At 41.1% G+C, this 19,161-nt stretch overlaps 1 long non-coding RNA gene across 1 annotated transcript in view; it reads left to right on the forward strand.

Annotated features, from left to right (window-relative positions):
• Window positions 1–12,922, forward strand: part of LOC103094499 (uncharacterized) — a 45,821-nt gene extending 32,899 nt beyond the window's left edge. Inside the window, exons 3-4 of the long non-coding RNA XR_465673.2 lie at window positions 8,950–9,161; window positions 12,756–12,922. This is a non-coding gene — a long non-coding RNA (uncharacterized LOC103094499). The remainder of the gene's footprint in view (window positions 1–8,949; window positions 9,162–12,755) is intronic.
• The last annotated feature ends 6,239 nt before the right edge of the window (window positions 12,923–19,161 follow it).

Raw genomic sequence — 19,161 nt, forward strand, 5'->3', positions numbered from 1 at the left:
CCACAGCTCATTTTCTCTCTCTCCTTTGTGGTTCTCCCCACTCACCAGGGTCCTGAGTAGCCAAAGTTTCATGGTGGACATTGCAGGAAAAAAATAACTCTTGGGCCATTCTACTCTCTAAGTGGGCTTCATCTCCTCCTTCCCAGTCTGACTGCCAAGGGAACTGGAATTGAGGTGGGTCAGACCTGACTGATGGGAGTCTGACCTGAGGCAAATGAGACAGAGAGATTGAGCAATGCAGCAAAGTGTTAGTAGAGGAAAGGAGGGGAGAAGAGGAAGAAAAGAGAGGGGTGGGGAGCCTCCAATCTGCAGATGGCTAGGGGTCTCCACCTGGGTGGAAAAGGAGGCAATATTTTATAGGGTAGTGATCTGGGATGAGATAACCTATTGTGTCAAGAGAGTTTTTATTCATTTCTCCCTTTTTATATTTGAGGGAAAAGGAGCAATATTTTTCAGTAAGAGACCCCCTGCTATGCAGGTTGGCAGGTGGTGACAGAAGGATGTGGCTGAGTGTGGTTTATAAGTTGCCAACCACTGGAAAGGGCTTTTTGTCTCTGGGTCCCCTGGAGAGAGGAGTGTGTGTGGCTTGCTCTCTCTGGGACTGTGAGGAGACTGAGAAATGGATTTAAGGCCTAAACAGTCTTATTGATTATCGATTAAGTTGGGTAGATAAGGTAAATAGTGGTTATATTATTAGATAGTGAGAATGGGAAAGTAGATGTGGAGGGCTTTGGCCTAGCAGAAGATATTGCCCACTGAGGCAGATAGATGTAGGGTTTTTTAGAGAAATTTAGTTAGGATTGGGATCTGGGGTATTGTAAACTATAAGCTATTTTAAGATTACTTTCACTTTCTTCCTTCCTATTTCCAATCCATATTTCCTAATATTAAGCTAAGGGTTTTGCATTTAATTAACTGTGCATTGGCTTTTGATCAAACTCCTGCCTCCCAAAAGTTAACCCTTTACAGTTGTCTCTATTGGGCAAAATTGGAGTGCTTGGGTGAAGCTCATTAGATGGCCATAAGAGGGTGGGGAGTCCTGGTCTCTTGGGGTGGGAAGTTCCCAGGCCTGATGGTAAGTGATTAGGGGAAGTCATTTGACTAGGCCTGACAGCAAAGTCCTGACATTCTACTAGGTTTTACTGGGGCTTTGTCTCATGGTTTGGACAGGTTCTGGAGTGGGGTTGGGGTAAGGAAAGGGGAAGGGGAAAAGGGGTTTTGGTTTCAGGATCTATCAAGGGATTTGGGGAGGGAGACACTGTGACCTCTGGATCTTTGGAAAGGTGTGGAGAAGACTGAATGGGAGCCTTAGGGTATGTACTTCAATGCTTCTGCACTCACACACAAGACCCCATTCAATAGGTTTGTCTCATTGTAGAACTTGGTGTAGGACCTGAACTCTTCTCTAGACCCAAATCCTCATTTATGCCAACTGATCCTCATAAAACCTGATTGCCAGTCCTAATTTCCAGTCACCTGGGGTTCTAGACCCCCTATTTTAATGTTTTTATAAGAGTCTGCCTTTGCTTCTAGGAATTATAAGTAATCATAGTCGCAATTGTTAGCATTTATATCATGCTTTAAGGCTTGCAAAGCACCTTGCAAATATTAGTTATGTTGCAAATATCCTCAGAGCAACTCTGGGAGGGATATACTATTACTGCCCCTATTTTGCAGATGAGGAAAGGGAAGTGGACCCAGACTTGCCTAATATCACATGGCTAGTCAATGTCTAAAGCTGGATTTGAAGTCAAGTGTTCCTGATTTCAGGACTAGTGCTCTTTCCACTGAGCCACCTCACTCTCTAGGTGATAGTTTTCTGCAAGTTTTATTTTTTCCTCAATCTGAGCAATTTAATTGAGCCATTTTTGTTTAATATTATATATATATATATATATATATATTTAAACCTAGTTGTATTGATAATACAGGTCTGCTGTTAGGATCTTTGTTTATTTCCTCTGTCCTACTGAATTTGAGTTAGCATTTCAAATGTAAAATTCCAGTCAGAATGGTGTGTGTGTGTGTGTGTGTGTGTGTGTGTGTTTCCAAAGATAAGTATCTCATGACCTCATTTGAGAGAATAACTTAAAAGTCATTTCTTGACAGAATCTAGAATGCATCCCATCAGTGTTGATTGTCCTTTTAAAGATTATTTTATCCCTAAAACCAGCTGATAAGGTCTTCCTCTCTCTGCCCCTCAAAACTTCAGACAAAGTCTACAAGTGGACCAGTTTTATAGCTTTCTGCAATCTTAAGGCACCTGATTTGATGGATGAGAAACTTCACATTCTCCTTGTTAACTAACCTAGTGGAAACCAGAACATTCTCTTCTGATGTTCTTATCCCTCTAAATCAATTACTGTACTCAGAGATCCTAAAACCTAGATTTAAAAAGGAAACTGGCTCATGCCTCTCTGCATCCCCAATCATCATTCATCTGTGATCCCCCTCACCCCCAGAGGGATCATCTATAATATATATCCTACATGGAATTCCTAATCAAAAAAAGGGTGAGCTGGGAAGCCACTGCAATGCAGAGTGGGGAGCTGCTGCTCCATTGTTCCAGTATAGATGCACTTTTCTCTGTAATCATTGAAACAGGGGTCAAGGAATCTGAGAAGGAAGAAAAGACTTGCTATTCATTTCTATTCCTTTATTTGCTAGAAAATGGCTTCCAAATACAGATTATTTGACAATCTTACACTAGGGAGAGCAAAAGGAAACCCATGCCAAAGATACATGTTTCTAAAGAAGACTTATTTAAGGACAGTCTATGGAGCAGGCTGGAGAGGAGAGGGAATACTGCTCACCTCAAAATGTTCATCCATCCATCCTGGGACAACGGAGCAGCAGCTCCCTACTCTGCATTGCAGTGCCTTCCCAGCTCACCCCCTTTTTTATTATGAGTTCCATGTCTGACACATGTGAGAGATTGTTTCTCTTTGGGGGTGAACAGATAGTAGGAGTATTATGGAACATTCTCATTCTGGCTGTATGAGGGAGGTGGAGGCTGTGACCTGGTAACAGGAAAAAAAGCTCTGAACAGTGAGGATATCCCAAACTATGTTTTGATAAGTAGTGAGTTTCCCATCCCTGTAGATACTCAAGCAGAGGCTTGATGGCCATTTTACCCTTTTTCTCTAATTTGTCCTTTAGTAACTACCCTTCCATGGATGCCTCCATTAATCTCTTTTTCCTTTCTTGCACTAATCCTATCTGAGATCAAGGTTCTGAAGCCAGTTGTCTCTTAGCATCAGCTGCCCAGCTAAAGTAAGATGCTTTTTTGTAACAGTGGCATCTCTTTGAATGCTCTGCTCTAGTTGGACCAATTTCATAGCTTTATATAGTCTTATAGCACCTGGTTTCATAGATGAGAAACTTCACATTCTCCTTGTTAACTAACCTAGTAAATAAACCAAGACATTCTCTTCTGATGTTCTTACTCCTCTAAGTCAACTAGTGTACCTAGAGATCCTAGAATCTAGATTTAAAAGGGGAGTAGAGATGCCTCTCTATCTCCTGTGTCTCTTGAGAAGGAAGGTTCAGGTATCTCTAAGAATCTTGGATTGTTACCATCATAATGGGCCCATTTGGTTCAGGGAATCTTTTTCCTGGTGATTTTTTTTTAATGAATAGGTGCATATATTACCTCTACATCTCTCATTGCCCTACTCTTCCAACTAGATTGAATCCTCAAAATAGGGTTTACTCATCACTGCACAGAGCTCTGAATTTTCTATAAGAAATAGGGATAACTCCTCCAGCTTGGTCTAAAATTGAAGAATTGGTCAGGAATTTTTTTAATGAGTTGATAAGGCAGGTAGAGTGGGGTTGCCTAAGCCTGTTGTAGGTCCAATTGGGGTTGGTGCCATTGAAGGATGACATATCCTTATAAAAAGCAAAAAGTATTCCTTGCATCAGATTGGAGGGTGGTTACCATGGAAACTGTCTAGACAGTAGAGAAACCTAAAAAAATATTCCCCTCAGAGATATTTACTGCAGTGCCCTGTTGTCCAATCAGCGCTTTCCAGTATTCAGACTTCTGATGCTTTGGCAACATCTAAGTGCTGACCAGAATATCAATCTTAAGATGTCACTCTTGAATAGGCCAGAAATTTTTGAAATATGTAGCTTTGGGCTTTATGGGACATTCTGTGCCTATGCTTCACAGAGAAGCAACAGGATGCAATGACAAGAACATTAGATTAGGAAATAATACACTAGGCTACTATATCATCCATGTTTTACCACTGACATTCTGGGATTCAGATTCTATTCCTATTATACAAGGAAGGTATAGTAGGTTATCCATAAAATCCTTTCATCTCTGACATTTTTTATTCTCTGTTCAAAGGGTGCTTCCTGTGCCGAGACTCTAACACTATATGAAACAGTGTTCAAAAGTAGAGATCTTATTGTGGAATTAAATAGCAACTCATTATTTATCCATTCTTTGCAGTTTTCCCCTCTAACCAGCACCATTTTGCTGGGTAGCTAAAGCTTTGTGGTGGATTTCTCAGGAAAAAATAACTCTTGGGTCCTTCTGCTATTTAACTGGACATTATCTCCTGAATTGAAGATGGGAGAGGGAGTAGGGGCACTGTGGTCTCTGGGTCTTGAGGAAGGTGTGGAGAAGACTGAGTAGAGTAATAGGACCTGTATTTCAATACCTGTCCTCACAGACCAGACCCTATTCACAGATCAGCCTCATTGCAATATGTGGTATATAAATAAAAATTAAGCTCATTGGGCTTTTTTGCCTAGACAATGAAATAAATTTCCTTCTTCCTTCCTTCCTTCCTTCCTTCCTTCCTTCCTTCCTTCCTTCCTTCCTTCCTTCCTTCCTTCCTTCCTTCCTTCCTTCCTTCCTTCCTTCCTTCCTTCCTTCCTTCCTTCCTTCCTTCCTTTCTTCCTTCCTTCCTTTCTTCCTTCCTTCCTTCCTTCCTTCCTTCCTTCCTTCCTTCCTTCCTTCCTTCCTTCCTTCCTTCCTTCCTTCCTTCCTTCCTTCCTTCCTTCCTTCCTTCCTTCCTTCCTTCCTTCCTTCCTTCCTTCCTTCCTTCCTTCCTTCCTTCCTTCCTCCCTCCTTCCCTCCCTCCCTCCCTTCCTTCCTTCCTTCCTTCCTTCCTTCCTTCCTTCCTTCCTTCCTTCCTTCCTTCCTTCCTTCCTTCCTTCCTTCCTTCCTTCCTTCCTTCCTTCCTTCCTTCCTCCCTCCTTCCCTCCCTGCCTTCCTTCCTTCCTTCCTTCCTTCCTTCCTTCCTTCCTTCCTTCCTTCCTTCCTTCCTTCCTTCCTCCAGATATGGATGAGACTCCAACAAAGGTGACTTTGAGAAGGGGTATTTAGATATGTAGGCAAAGAACCAAGATAGAGTGGTGATTTGAAAACCTGAGTAAGAGAGAGAATAAAGGAGGAGACAAGAATCATCAGTGTCAAAGACTTCAGAGAAATTGAAGAGAATGAAGATTAAGAAAAGGTGAGTTGGATTTGGTAACTAAGAGATCACTGATAGCTTCAGAGAGAGGTTTCATTGGAGTGATAAAGGGTTAGGAAGTGAGTGAGGGGAGAGAAAATGGAGAGACAACCTTTTTGAGGAATTTAACCTCAAAAGACAGAAGAGATACAGGATGATAGTTATTGGGGTAGAAAGAATCAAGTGAGACTTTTTCAGGACTGGGGAGACATGGTCATGTTTATAGACAAAAGGAATGAAGTGGTAGACAGGGATAGATTGAAATTAAGTGATAGAGATGACAGAGTGGGAGATCTTTTTAAGGAGATCAGATGGAATGGGATTTCCTGAGCAGGTAGAGTGGTTAACCTTGATAAGGAGTAAAGCTACCTCATTACAGGAAAGAAGGATGAAGGATGAGATAGAGACAGAGAGCATTAGAGAGATGTGAGATGAGGAAGAGGGAAGAAGAAGGAGCTTATGGTGAATGACTTGATTTTTTCCCTATAAAACATGAGGCAAGTTTCTCATCTGAGAAAGGTGATGGTAGGGGGTTGTGATGGGACATTTGAAGAAGAATGAGAAGGTTTGGATGAGTTGTTGTAGAGGATGTGATAGTGAGTTGATAAGGACAGTCAAAGCCATCTAGGGCTGCATCCAGAGAGGCACAATGTCCATGATGATAATATCTTTGGGGAATGATGGGATGGTTGTCTTTAGAATATTTGAAAATCTGTCACATGAAAGAAGATTATATTTGTTCTACTTGACCCTAGTGGCAGCACCTAGAGCAATGAGTGGGGAAGGGGCTGGAATTTCAGGGAAGCACATTCATGCTTCATGTCAAGAAATCAAAACTCTTTAACAATGAAGTTGTCTCAAACAGTTATCCCGAAGTACAATATTCTGCCTTTGGAAGATAGTGAGTTTCCCATCCATTTGGATAATCAAGCAGAGGATTGATAGCTTCTCTGTCTTTTCTCTCTGTCTTGTCCTTTGTGCCTTAATTAGTCTCTTCTCTCCTATCCCAACTCTATCTGAGATCCCAGTTTGGAGGCCTGGAGTCTTTTAGCACGAGCTCTCCAAATAAAGCTCTCCAAATAAACTGAGACTGTTGCCACAACAGTGGCACCCTTTGAATGCTCTGCTCTGTTTGGATGGCTGAGCCACTGTGATTCCTCTCTAATTCTGGAGACCCCTAAACTGGGTGGTTACAGGACCTTCAAGAGGTCTAGATTGTTACCATCATAACCAGTCCACTTGGCTCTGGGAATTGTCTTTCCTGGAAGATTTTCCAGAATGTATGCATTTTCTATGCCCATCTCATTCACTGCCCTGTTCCATGCAACTAGACTGAAACCTCAGGGAGGGCAGGAACTGGACTTTACTCAGTGTTGTAGAAAGCTTTGAGATTTCTATAAGAAATAGGGGAACGATTCCAGTTTTGTCTAAAATTAATGATTGAGTCAGGGATGTTTCATTTCATGGTGGTTTAGGTGATTGAGGTTAGGATGAACATTCATCAAAAGCAAAGTGTATTCTTTGCATTAGATTAGAAGACAGTTGTCATGGAGACTGTCTAGACCCTAGTGAATTACCTTCCATGACAGTGGAAGGCACTGCAGTACCCTCTTGGCCAATCAGGGCTTTCCATTTTTCAGACTTCTGCAATCCATGTTTCTGCCATTTCACCCTCATAAACCCTGATCTCCAGTCCCTGTCCAGTCCTAATCTCCAGTCACCTCAAGAGCTAGACCTCTATTTTATTATGCATATAAAAATATGGTTTTATTTATTAGGAAGTTGTCATTGCAAGTACTTTTAATCATAATAATTATTAGCACATATAAATGCTTTAAGGTTCATAAAATACTTTATAAATATTATCTCACTTTATCCTTATAACCACTCTGGGCTGTGCTAGTATTAGCCCCATTTTACAGTTGAGAAAACTGAGGCAGACCTAGGTTTGCCTGAGGTCCCACATCTACTTAGTGGTTAAGGATGTATTTCAACTCAAGTCCTCCTGATTCCAGATTTAGTACTTTATCTGCTGAGTCACCAAGAGAGCTAGGTGATGTCTTTCTAAAAGTAATGTATTTCTGGGAGCAGATGGATGGCTCAGTGGATGGAAAGCTAGACCTAGAGATAGGAGGTCCTGGGTTCAAATTTGACCTCAGACACTTCCTAGCTATGTGACTCTGGGCAGTCATTTAAACCCCATGGTTCTATGGGTTAGCCTTTATTGATCTTTTGCCTTGGAACCAATACATAGTACTGATTCTAAGATCTAAGATGGAAGGTAAGGGTTTAAAAAAATAAATACATAAAATAAAAGTAATGCATTTCCTCAATCTGAGAAATTAAATACATATATGCACATAAGCACATTTTATTTAGCTGTATTAATAATAAAAACATATCTGGGGGCAGCTGGGTGGCTCAGTGAATGGAGAGCCAAGTCTTGAGATGGGAGGTCCTGGGCTCAAATCTGACTTCAGATACTTGCTAGGTACATGACCCTGAGCAGGTCATTTAACCCCCACTGCCTAGTCCTTACCACCCTGCTGCCTTGGAAACAGTATTGATTCTAAGATAGAAGGTAAAGGTTTTTATTTTTTAAATGCCTCTATCCCCCATTAGGACCTTGGTATATTAGACATTTATTCTCTCTTTTGTACTGAATTTCAGTTAGCATTTCAAATGCAAAGTTCCAGGTCAGGGTTTGAAATATGTGTGTTTAAAATCTAAGTACATTTTGACCTCACTTCAGAGCAGAGCTCAGGAGACATTTTCTTGGTGCTTGACAGACAACTGGGATGCAGCCCATATGTGTTGATTGTCCTTAGCTTTTTTGTTTACACCTCCTAAAACCAGCTGACAATGTCTCTCCATCTTTGCCCTGTACTAACTTCATAGACAAAATACACATCTAGGCCTAGATAGCCCCAGAGCACTTGGCATCCTGGATGAGAATCTTCACATTTTCCTTATTAGTTAACTTTAGCTACATCAGGGACCATCCTTTTCTGATAGCCTCATCCCTTTCGATCAACTGTTGCATTCAAAAAGTCCCAAAGGCTATATTTGAAAAGGGAGGTGGCTGGCCCATGGCCATCTGGTCCACCAATCATCATTCTGTAATCCAATTCCCTCCTTCCCTCCTTAAAGAAGGAGCATCTCTAATACATACAAGACATTGAACTCTGACACAAAAAAGGAAAGCTCAGAAGTCACAGCAATGCAAATTGGGAAGGAGCTGTTCCACTTCTCCAGTATAGAAGCATATTTTGAAGTATCCTCATTCCTGTTTCCAGCCAATGGCATAGACTGTTCTTAAATAAATCTTCTTTGGACACATTGTCCTTTTGCATTGACTTCCTTTTCTCCTCTGTAGTGCATGTTGCTTTGTAATCTGTCATTTGGGAAGCCATTTGCAACCAAACAGAGGAACTGAAATAAGTAAAAGAACTTGATCAGGTCTTTTCCTCATTTTCAGATTCCTTGAATTCAGAGAGCCTTCATTCCAATTGTTGCAGTGAGCTCCCAGCTCAGCGAGAAAGAGTAAGAGGAGAAGGTACCATTCTCATTCTGGTTCCAAGAGAATGGTGGAGGCTTTGGTTTGAGGCTCTCAGGCCAGAAAGCTAAGCTTGGGGAACTGCATTGATATGAAACCACCTGAAAATGAGGCACCACCCAATTTGGAACTAGGTAATTTTCTTCTATTTGGACTTTGAAGAACCCCTTCCTTTTGTCTTATTTAAAAATTTTTTTATTTATTTTGAAAAATAAGAATAAATTCTAGAAAGTGCATTCTTGTAGCCTAGACTCAAAGCATGTGGGCATGGGATTGGGGAGACTAAAGGAGACAGAGGATAGTTGTTGGAAATAGATCTTATTATAGCAGCAGCTGGAGAAGGAAAAGGAGTGAATCCAAATAGAAAGAGTCAGAGACAGACAAAGGCAGAGAGAAGAGACAGGGACAGAGAGAAATAACAGAGAAAAGACAGACAGGCAGAGAAAGATAGAGATACATAGAGAGACAGAGAGAAGCAGAAGGAGAATGAGAGGAGAGACAGAGACAGGCAGAGAAATAGAAAAAGAAACAGAGAGAGAAAGGGAGAGAGAGGGAGGGAGGGAGAGAGAGAGACACTGACAAAGGCAGAGATAAAGAAAAAAGACAGAAAGAGACAGAGAGAGAAGCAGAGAGAGACAGAGACAGAGAGGCAGAAAGAGATACAGAGAGAAATAGAGAGAAGGGGAGAGAGAGAAAAAGAGAGAGGGAGAGGGAGAGAAGGAGGTAGAGAGAGGGAGGTGCTATTATTATTATCATCTCCATTTTGTAATTGGAGAAACTGAAGCAAGGAAAAGTTAGGTGACTTGACCAAGGATACACAGCAATTAAGTGCCTGAATCTGGATTTGAACTCAGGTCTTCCTGGCTCCAAGGTCATTGCTCTATCCACTGCATTACCAGCTGCCTTGACAGCCTGGTTATGCCAACAGAAAATTAACTCTGACAAATCCTAACCAGATGAAAGATTTTGAGAATAGTCAGCAATGGACTCTATGTAGATAGCTGCATCCCTCCCCAAAGTCTAGCTAGACTGGAAGAGGAACTCCAGGGTAGTGAACAGATTGGATATGGTAGGTAGGAGACAGTGGGGAATATAGGATGCTTCCTAGGTTGTAAGTCTAAAGGATGGGAGGCATGTGGTTCTCTGCAATATCAGAGAAAGTAGAAAGCAGAGAAGGATTTAGAAGGAGAGCTAATGAGTCCTGTTTTGCATCTGTTGATTCTTGAAATCCAGTTTGAGATATCTGAAAGTCAGATAGCAATTGGAAGTCAGCAGAGTGACTGAGGAAGGACAGGTAGATTTGAGAACTGCCAACAAAGGGATAGTAATTAAATCCAAAGAGCAGATCACCAACTGGTTAAAAGGGAGAAGAGAAAAGGGTCCAGGGAAAGACCCTGTGGGAGATATATCATTTGAATATATAATTTAAATGAAAATCTAGTAAATGATTCTGAGAAAGAGAGGTCAACTAGGTAGGAGAAGAACCAGTAGAGAAAGAAGTACTGAAGACCTAATCAAAGAAAGAGTGATTTACAGCATTAAAAAAAACAACATAAACCTTTACCTTCTACCTTAGAATCAATATTATGTATTGGTTTCAAGACAGAAGAGTGTTAAGGGCAATGGGGATAAAATGACTTGTCTGGGGTCACACAGGTTGGAAATGTCTGAGGCCAGATTTGAACCTTGGATTTACATTGTTAAAGGCTGAAAAGAGGTTAAGAAGAATGATGACTGAGAAAAGGCTATTGTATAGGGCAGTGATGGTGAACCTTTTAGAGACCACATGCTTTGCCCTGTTGCCCCCAGACTGAGTGCTGCACCTCCCCGCTTTTTCTCTAGACAGGGAAGGGAGGTAGCTGGAGGAAGCCATTAGGTTGCTGGACAGAGGGGTGGGTGATATGAAAAAATGTCATCAGGCATAGTGGAGAGGGGGAGGGAAGTAGCTCCATCCAAGTCCCTCTACCTTTCTAGTCATGAACTCTGGTGGGCAACAGTGCATATGCCCACAGAGAAGTCTCTCTGTACCTTTTCTGGCATGTGTGCCATGGGTTTGCCACCATGAGAATAGGGTAACTAAGAGATCAATGGTAACTTTAGAGAGAGCAATTTTGATGGAGTGATATGGGTTAAGAAGAGAGAGGAAAGCCAGTGGAAGTATTTATTGTAGATGAGTTTAGTAACAAAGGACAGAAGAGATAGAGAACAATAGCAAAGATGGAAGGATCAAAAATTTTTTTAATGATAAGGAAGACATGGTCATGTTTGTAGAATCCACAGTATTGATTCTAAGATGGAGGGTAAGGGTTTTTAAAAAAAGAAATAGATAACATTCTCAATTTGGTCTAAAATGAATGACTTAGGTGAAGGATATTTTAATTGATGGTGGTGATGGTTGAAGTGAGGATATCAAAAGCAATTCCTTGAATCAGATTGGAAGATAATTACCCTGGGGACTGTCTAGACAGTCTTAAAAACCATGAACTATATCCCTCAGGAAAATGCAATGCAGTGTCCCATTGTCCAATCAGAGCTTTCTATTGTTCAGACTTCTGTTGCTATAGTAACATCTTAGTGCTGACCAGAATACCAGCCTTGGGATGCTGCTCAGGGCTAGACCAGGAATTCTGGAGTATGTGATCTTGGGCTTTATGGGACATTCTGTGCCCAAACATGGGGACTTGCTTTGTGGCCAGAAGGCTGACCTGGGAGATATGAGACCAGGGTACCGTATCACCCAGGTTTTCCCATTGACTTTCTGGAACTTGGAGTTCTGCATTTAATGAGAATGCTGTAATAATTTATTTCTAAAATCATTTCCAACTGTGAGGTTCTTTGTTCTGTGTTCTAAGGACACTTCCTGTGCTGATACTCTAACAATCTGTGTATGAATCATCATGCATAGGTAGAAATCTTATTATTGGATTAACTCACACGTCACTAGCTCTCTTACCTTCCCCATTCTCCACTCCCACCAAGGCCCTGGGTAGCCAAAGCTTCATGGAGAATTCCCTGGGGAAAACCAACTTGAGTTATTCTACTCTCTGATTAGATTTCATATCCTCCCTTCTGGCTCTGACCACCAAAGACGATGAAGGTTGGAGGGATGGGGGAGAGTGGCATCTCTGATTTCAGAAAGGTGTGGAGAAGACAGAGCCGAAGCATGGGAGCCTGTATGTCAATGTTTGCCCTCACAGACCAGGTCCCATTCAGCATATCTGTCTCTTTGGTGTAGGAGTTGATATTAAGCTTCTTGGGCTTTTCTACATGTCTTAACTTATAATTTTCTATTAGAGGCCAAATGTGTTGAGTTCTGAAGAGAATGAGAAAACTTCATTGGATTCAAAATAATGGGGATGACCATTACTGCTGATTGCCTCAGAGGACTTCTAGATTTTTAGAAGGAAATGGGTGGCTCAGTGGAGCAAACTCTGGACTTGGAGCCAGGAAGACTTGAGTTCAAATCCAAGCTCAGACACTTACTGTGTGACTCTGGGAAAGTCACCTCCCCTTTGCTTTTCTCTGTGTCCTTATAAACAAAATGGAGTTAATTGTAAGAACTACTTTCAAGGATTGTTGTGAGGATCAAATGAGATAATGTTGGTAAATTAGTTAGCATAGTGTCTGGCACATAATAAGCATAACATCAATGCTACCTTTTCCTTCTGCATTATTATTATTATTCTCCCTTGTATGATAGTGACTATTTTCACATTTTAATTTTCCAGGGGATCTAGGGGGAAGACACAACAGGGATTAAACTCATTTCACAGATGAAGAAATCGAGACCAAGTAAAGGACATTCTTGCTCAAAGTCACATGGTAATTCAGTGTAAGAGTTGAAGCTAGAATCCAAGTATTAATTCATTCAATTTAATAAATTATTCTTTCTTAAGCCCTTGACTTTTTTTAAATCTTAAAATCAATACTGTGTATTAGTTCTAAAGCAGAAGAGTGGTAAGGTCTGGGCAATGGGAGTTAAGTGACTTGCTCAGGGTCAAACATTTAGGAAGTACCTGCTGGCAGATTTGAACCCAGGACCTTTCATCTCTGGGATATAATGTTGAACCTGAAGTCTGGAAGACTTGGGTTCTAATCTTCCTTCAGACATTTGCAGTCTGTGATAATCAAGCCTCAGTTTTTTTTTTATTTGTAAAAAAAAGGTAATTGGGCTATTTGGCCTCTAAAGATCTTTTCAGCTCTGAATCTGTCATTCTATGATTTTCTCCAGTGACCCTGCCTAGGTCTTTTTTACTTATATGCATGGGAGGACCTCTTTTCAGATGGTGGGAGGCTCAGAGGAAGGATGAAACAGCCTCACAATTTATTTACTGTAGTTGTGGTTCTGTAGTTGTATGAAACAACTTGTTGGCCTTATTATGAAAGCATTTGTGCGCTCTCTCTGTTTCTACCCAACACTCACGGTACAGATTCTGAAGGAATTTAATGTCTACTCCAAGTCTGACTTTGTTTTTTTTTTCAGGAACCTTTATAATATTAAAGCCCACCCCAAGCCCACCTACACAAGTATCCCACCATCTTTTCCTCTCTCCAAACATTTTTAGGTCATTTAGTCCTTAGATAGATCCAATAATGTCCTAGAGCTTGGTTTGACCCCATGAATATCATGTTTCCCCTAAGAGAAGCTCATCACTAGAAATCTCATCACTGTGCAGATGGCTTCAGCTTAGCAAAACACTTCCCAAAATTCCCTTTATAAAAGGCTCAGAATTCCTAGTTCTTCCACCCCCCCCCCCCATCAGATACTCTGTTTGCTTTTGACTCTACCAACACCAAGACTTCCCACACCAGAGTACTCTGTGGCTGCTCCTTCAGTTCCTTTGTATACTGCCTTCCTCTGTTGGATTGTAAACTCCTTGAAGGCGGAGAATGTCTTTCTTTTTCTGGTTTGTTTCCCTAGCCCTTAGCTTAGTGGCTGGCACATAGCAGGGTCTTAAAAAAGTTTATTGTCTATTGATTGAGCAGGACTCTCACCAATCAGATGCAGTTTCTAAGTAGTTAGAATGCTCTGCTTACTTAGAAAATCCTTGACATTAAACCTCCCTATAAATAGGCAGTTTACTGATGGAATTCTCTGCTTATCTGCTGATTTATCTGTTAAACTTCCTTTTGGAAACTTTTATGTGCCCAGGTGAACAGTCAGTGTCAATATAAATGTGTTTCTAGTAAACAACATGATAATGGATTCCATTTCTTCTTTCATTCTGTAACTCAAAGAACATAAACAATTTACATTTATTCTTTTCACTAACATATTTGATTCAATAATATACTTCATTAATATAATGTTTAGAATAATTGCTTATTTTAAAACTAGAGTTTTGTGTGTGATTTAGCTTAATGGATTTAAAAAATCAAAATCAGACTTTTTTCCTCAAAACATTCTATAAATCTTCTAAAAAAGTTTAACCCTCACTATAGATTTAGGAACTAATTCACTTTATTTTCTAAAAAAGGGGGGACAGGAATGGAAAGAAAACCCCTCAGCTACACACAGAACAGCTGGTATTTAGTCATCTCTAGCTTTATTTTAAAATTAATTAAAGCAAATAGCTGTCAAGATTATGGCCATTTTACTTACTTTCAGTATGCAAGGAGATTAGAAGGAGGCAAAAACAAACCTAGGAGAAGTGGACATCTAAATTATTGAAGTTTCATAAACCCAGTTTGCATTTTGCTCATGCAAAATGATTAGGGATGCAGTTACACATTTCAGAGAGAGGAGGGATTATTGAGAGGAAGAACAACCTCCAGGAGCCACTCTTGGTAAAATGTTAACTTTATAAAATATTATTTATAAGATTTTTGTAAAAATCAGCCATGGCGGTAGGTAGGTGAGCAAGGCAAACAGCCATCTCCTTCCAACCCCCCTTTTCTCTAGACAGCATCATGTGAGTGGAGGTCGAAAGGAAAATCATGCTTCCGAAGGCTAGAGGGTTTCTGGGAAAGCTATACCTACAGAAAAGGGGGAGGAAATAAAATTTCTAGGCATGCACAGTTGACTCAAGGTCCTCTGACTGACAGTTAAAAGTATTTGACTCAAAAAGAACTCTATTCATATCTAGAGAAAGAACTGTGGGAATAGAAACACAGAAGAAAAAAGCAACTGCTTGATCACATGGGTTGATGGGGATGTAGACTCTAAACCATCACCCTAGTGCAAATACCAACAACATGGAAATAGGTCTTGATCAATGACACATGTAAAACCCAGTGGAATTGCACATTGGCTATGGGAGGGGGTTGGGAGGAGGGGAGGGAGAGAACATGAATCATTTAACAACGAGGAAATATTCTAAATTAATTTGTTAAATAAAAACTTCCAAACTAATTTAAAAACGTATTTGACCCAAGAGTATCTGCCATATTGGACAGACATCTGATTTTAATACATTAAAAGTGCATAATGAGAAAACCTATCATATAGAGTCATTATCCTAACTCTGACTTTACTGGCAAATTGGTCTCTCAGATTGCAACATAGCTCCTCAGATTCTACATGTGATCTTAATAGATTGGGGTTGTTCCTCTAAATCTATAGGCTTGAACCCTCATTCTAGAGTGTCATCTCCTCCCAACCCCACTTTTCTCTAGACAGCATCATGTGAGTGGTGGTCTAAAGGAAAGTCATGCTTCAGAAGGCTAGTGATTAATGCGGGCAGGTAGTTGGCTCAGTGGATTGAGAGTTGAACTTAGAGAATGGGTTCAAATCTGACCTCAAACACTTCCCAGCTGTGTGACCTTGGGCAAGTCACTTAACAACCCTCATTGCCTAGCCCTTACAGCTCCTCTGCCTTGGAACCAATACACAATATTGATTCTAAGACAAAAGGTAAGGGGTTAAAAAAATGAGCAATGAACATCAATTCATTTCTAAAAAGAAATGAAATAAAAATTTATTGAGAAGGCATAGAAAGAACAGAAGGATGGAAATGTCTCTTCAAATTAGGGTATGGTCTCTCTCTTTTCCCCACCCTGGTCCCTGGGAGAGTTCACTTCCAAATGTGGCCTAGTCCATGGACAAGGTGCTCCCTGGCTGCAGGACATGATCCACTGCTTGGCTGGATCTTGTGTGGTCGCTCCTTGGGGCCGCACTCCTTACCAGCTAGGCTCAACTACTGGATTTCTGGGCCCTTTTTGAGATCTCACAAAACCTCGTAGTAAAAGAAAGAAGACACTAATAGGAGGCAACCTCATCCCAGATCCAGACTTGACCACACCTAGGCTTTTGCTCATGGACCAGCTGAGTGGGGGAAAGGATGCTAGCTCTCCCCTCTTTCTCCTTTCCTTCCCCTCCAGAACTTCAAGAGTAAGCCTTGCACCTTGTTGGTATAAGCAGGAAAGAGAGTAAGTGATCTGGCTGGTTAATGGCTTTTATTAACACCATTCAGGAAGCAAACAGGAAATAGTCACAGAATACTTGTGCATGCAGGGACCCTCTATTACATGTCATCATGCACTTTCTGCATCAGCATTTAATAAATGTTTATTGATTGATCGACTTCTTAAGTCTTCTCTCACCCTCTACCCCTAATTGTAGAGCTTTCTGTAGACACTATGATGGTTCACTGACCAGTCCCCATTACACCTAGATAATAGTTCTAAGACCTGGCCACTCAGGGTACAGACAGGAAGGAGTTTTCTCCCACCTTTCTATGTTCTCTATTCAAATATTTAACAGCAGGAAGTAGATGGAAACAGATAAGAAAAGAATAGTTTTTGTTCCCTAAAGGATGCCAGAATGAGAACCCAATTTAATCTTTCCAAAAGGCTCCTGTTGCGTTGTGTCTGCTGGGCACAAACCCTCTCTAGACTGCCCCTTTTCTGAATGTCGGTGTCTCTTAGGGACCCAGTCAGAAAATCAGTGACCCTTGGCTCATGCTTCAGCCTTTTCTGGGAGAGTTTAGGGGGAGTGCTGTAGGGCTGGCCTTACTGAGGCCAGGTCAGTTGATTAAGTTTAGGAGTGGAATAAAATGAAACACTTGTAGTCCATTTGACAATTAATAGGAGGTTTATTTAGCCACAGAATGGACTCAGATAAACAAAATCCTCCTTGTCTTGACTAGCAAGGGTGACTCTAAAAGCTATGATACACTTAGAAAGTCTGAATGGAACTGATCTCATGGAATGGCCCCCTTTTCCAAGTTTTATGATACTATGAAGCTTAATCAATAGCTTAAACTAGAGCCCTCTGGTCTAATAAAGTCTCAGGGACTTGGCTTTCAGGAGGAAAAATAACCTCATCCAAATGGAAGGGACTTTGGCAGATAATGTTCCCACCATTCCCATTCCTTGATGTCGAGGCCCTAAAGTGCTTGTGGAATTCCTTCTACCCTAAATGGCCTTCGGGTCATTACTGGAACAACCCACATCTCCAGGAGATGGAAATCCTGGTACAATAGAAGAAAAAGAAAAAGGAAACCCAAAAGATTTCCAAAACCAAATCACCAAACCAAAAAGCACTACTAAGGAATGACTAAATATGGAGGAGGGAAATGGAGACCAGAAAGCCAAGGCTTTGACTTTGCCATTTAAAGGGATAGAGTCCGAGATCTTAACGATCCAGTCCAGGTGCTAGGGGGACGCCAAAGCTTTAGCAGTTCACAGTAGGCATAAATGTAAAGATGTGATGAGGAGAAGGGATGGTCCTCGGGACCTCAGGGCTGCAGAGGGAGATGATATTTCCAGCTGGGACTGATTCTCATCACAAGCTAGGATCACTTGTTCCTAATAGGTCACTAGTCCATTTTGGTGCTAGTGTCAATCCTACCCTGTGTCACTCAGGGATTCCTAAACATCAGTCAACTCAGCCTTTTCTCTGGGAGCTAACTTGGGGTTGGTGGCAGTGATGGTGGTAGAGAGGTAGAGCGGTGAACTGGGCTTGGAATCAGGAAGAACTAAGCTCATATCTGTCCTCTGACACTAGTTGTGTGACCCTGGTAAGTTATTTAACATCTGTTTGCCTTGGTTTCCTTATCTATAAAATGGGTATAATAATATCATCCACCTCCTAGAGCTATTGTAGAAGGAAAGAGAGGAGGGGGAAAGAGAAATAAACATTTATATAGTGCCTACTGGGGGCAGCTGGGTAGCTCAGTGGATTGAGTGCCAGTCCTAGAGATGGGAAGTCCTGGGTTCAAGTCTGGCCTCAGACACTTCCCAGCTGTGTGACCCTGGGCAAGTCACTTGACCCCCTTACCACTCTTCTGTCTTGGAGCCAATACACAGTATTGACTCCACACAGTATTGACTCCAAAATGGAAGGTAAGGTTTAAAAAAAAAAAAAAATATATATATATATATATATATATATATATAGAGAGAGAGAGAGAGAGAGAGAGAGAGAGTCCCTACTATGTGCCAGGCATGGTGATGACCACTGGAATTCTAAGGAGGCAGAAGACAAATGGGAATGTTTGTAAAGTACTTATCACAGTGCTGGCACATAGTAGGCGCTATATAAACCCTTATTATCATTGTTGTAGCCAGGATTGTCTCCTACATGTAGAGAGGGCAGAATAGACATTTCTAGCCTCTTTCCCCCTACTCTTCTCCAAGGGAGAAAAAAAAAATAAAACATGTTACTTTCTGTCCAATTGAACCAATAAGTTCAAAGACAGAAAGTAATTTTTTATTTTAATCTCCAAGGGAGATTAAAACATTACTTTCTATCTTAGAATTAATACTATGTATCGATTCTAAGGCTAAAGAGTGCTAAGGGCTAAGCCAAATAAGGATTAATTGATTTTCCTAGGATCACCCAGCTAGGAAATGTCTGAGGCTAGATTTGAACCCAGGAATTCCCATCTTGATGCCTGGCTTTCTGTCCACTGAACCACTGAGCCACCTAGCCATCTAGCTACCCCTCTACATGCTTCTTCTATCATGTATTACTTTCTCTGAGCATAGATGACCAAACAGAGATACGGAGAGATGGATATTCCTAACCTGGCTAGATTCAAGAGGCTGGAGGCTCCTGGGATCCAGAGCATTATGGATGAAAGTCTAAAAAAGCCCCATCGCAGAAGCCTTTCTAGAAGATGCTAACTTGTGAGCTGCCCAGACAGTACAGGTTAGAAGTGAGGGAGATATCTGCATATCTGCACAGCAGGC

The sequence above is a fragment of the Monodelphis domestica genome, chromosome 3 (genome assembly GCF_027887165.1).
Source record: "Monodelphis domestica isolate mMonDom1 chromosome 3, mMonDom1.pri, whole genome shotgun sequence".
NCBI lineage: Eukaryota > Metazoa > Chordata > Mammalia > Didelphimorphia > Didelphidae > Monodelphis > Monodelphis domestica.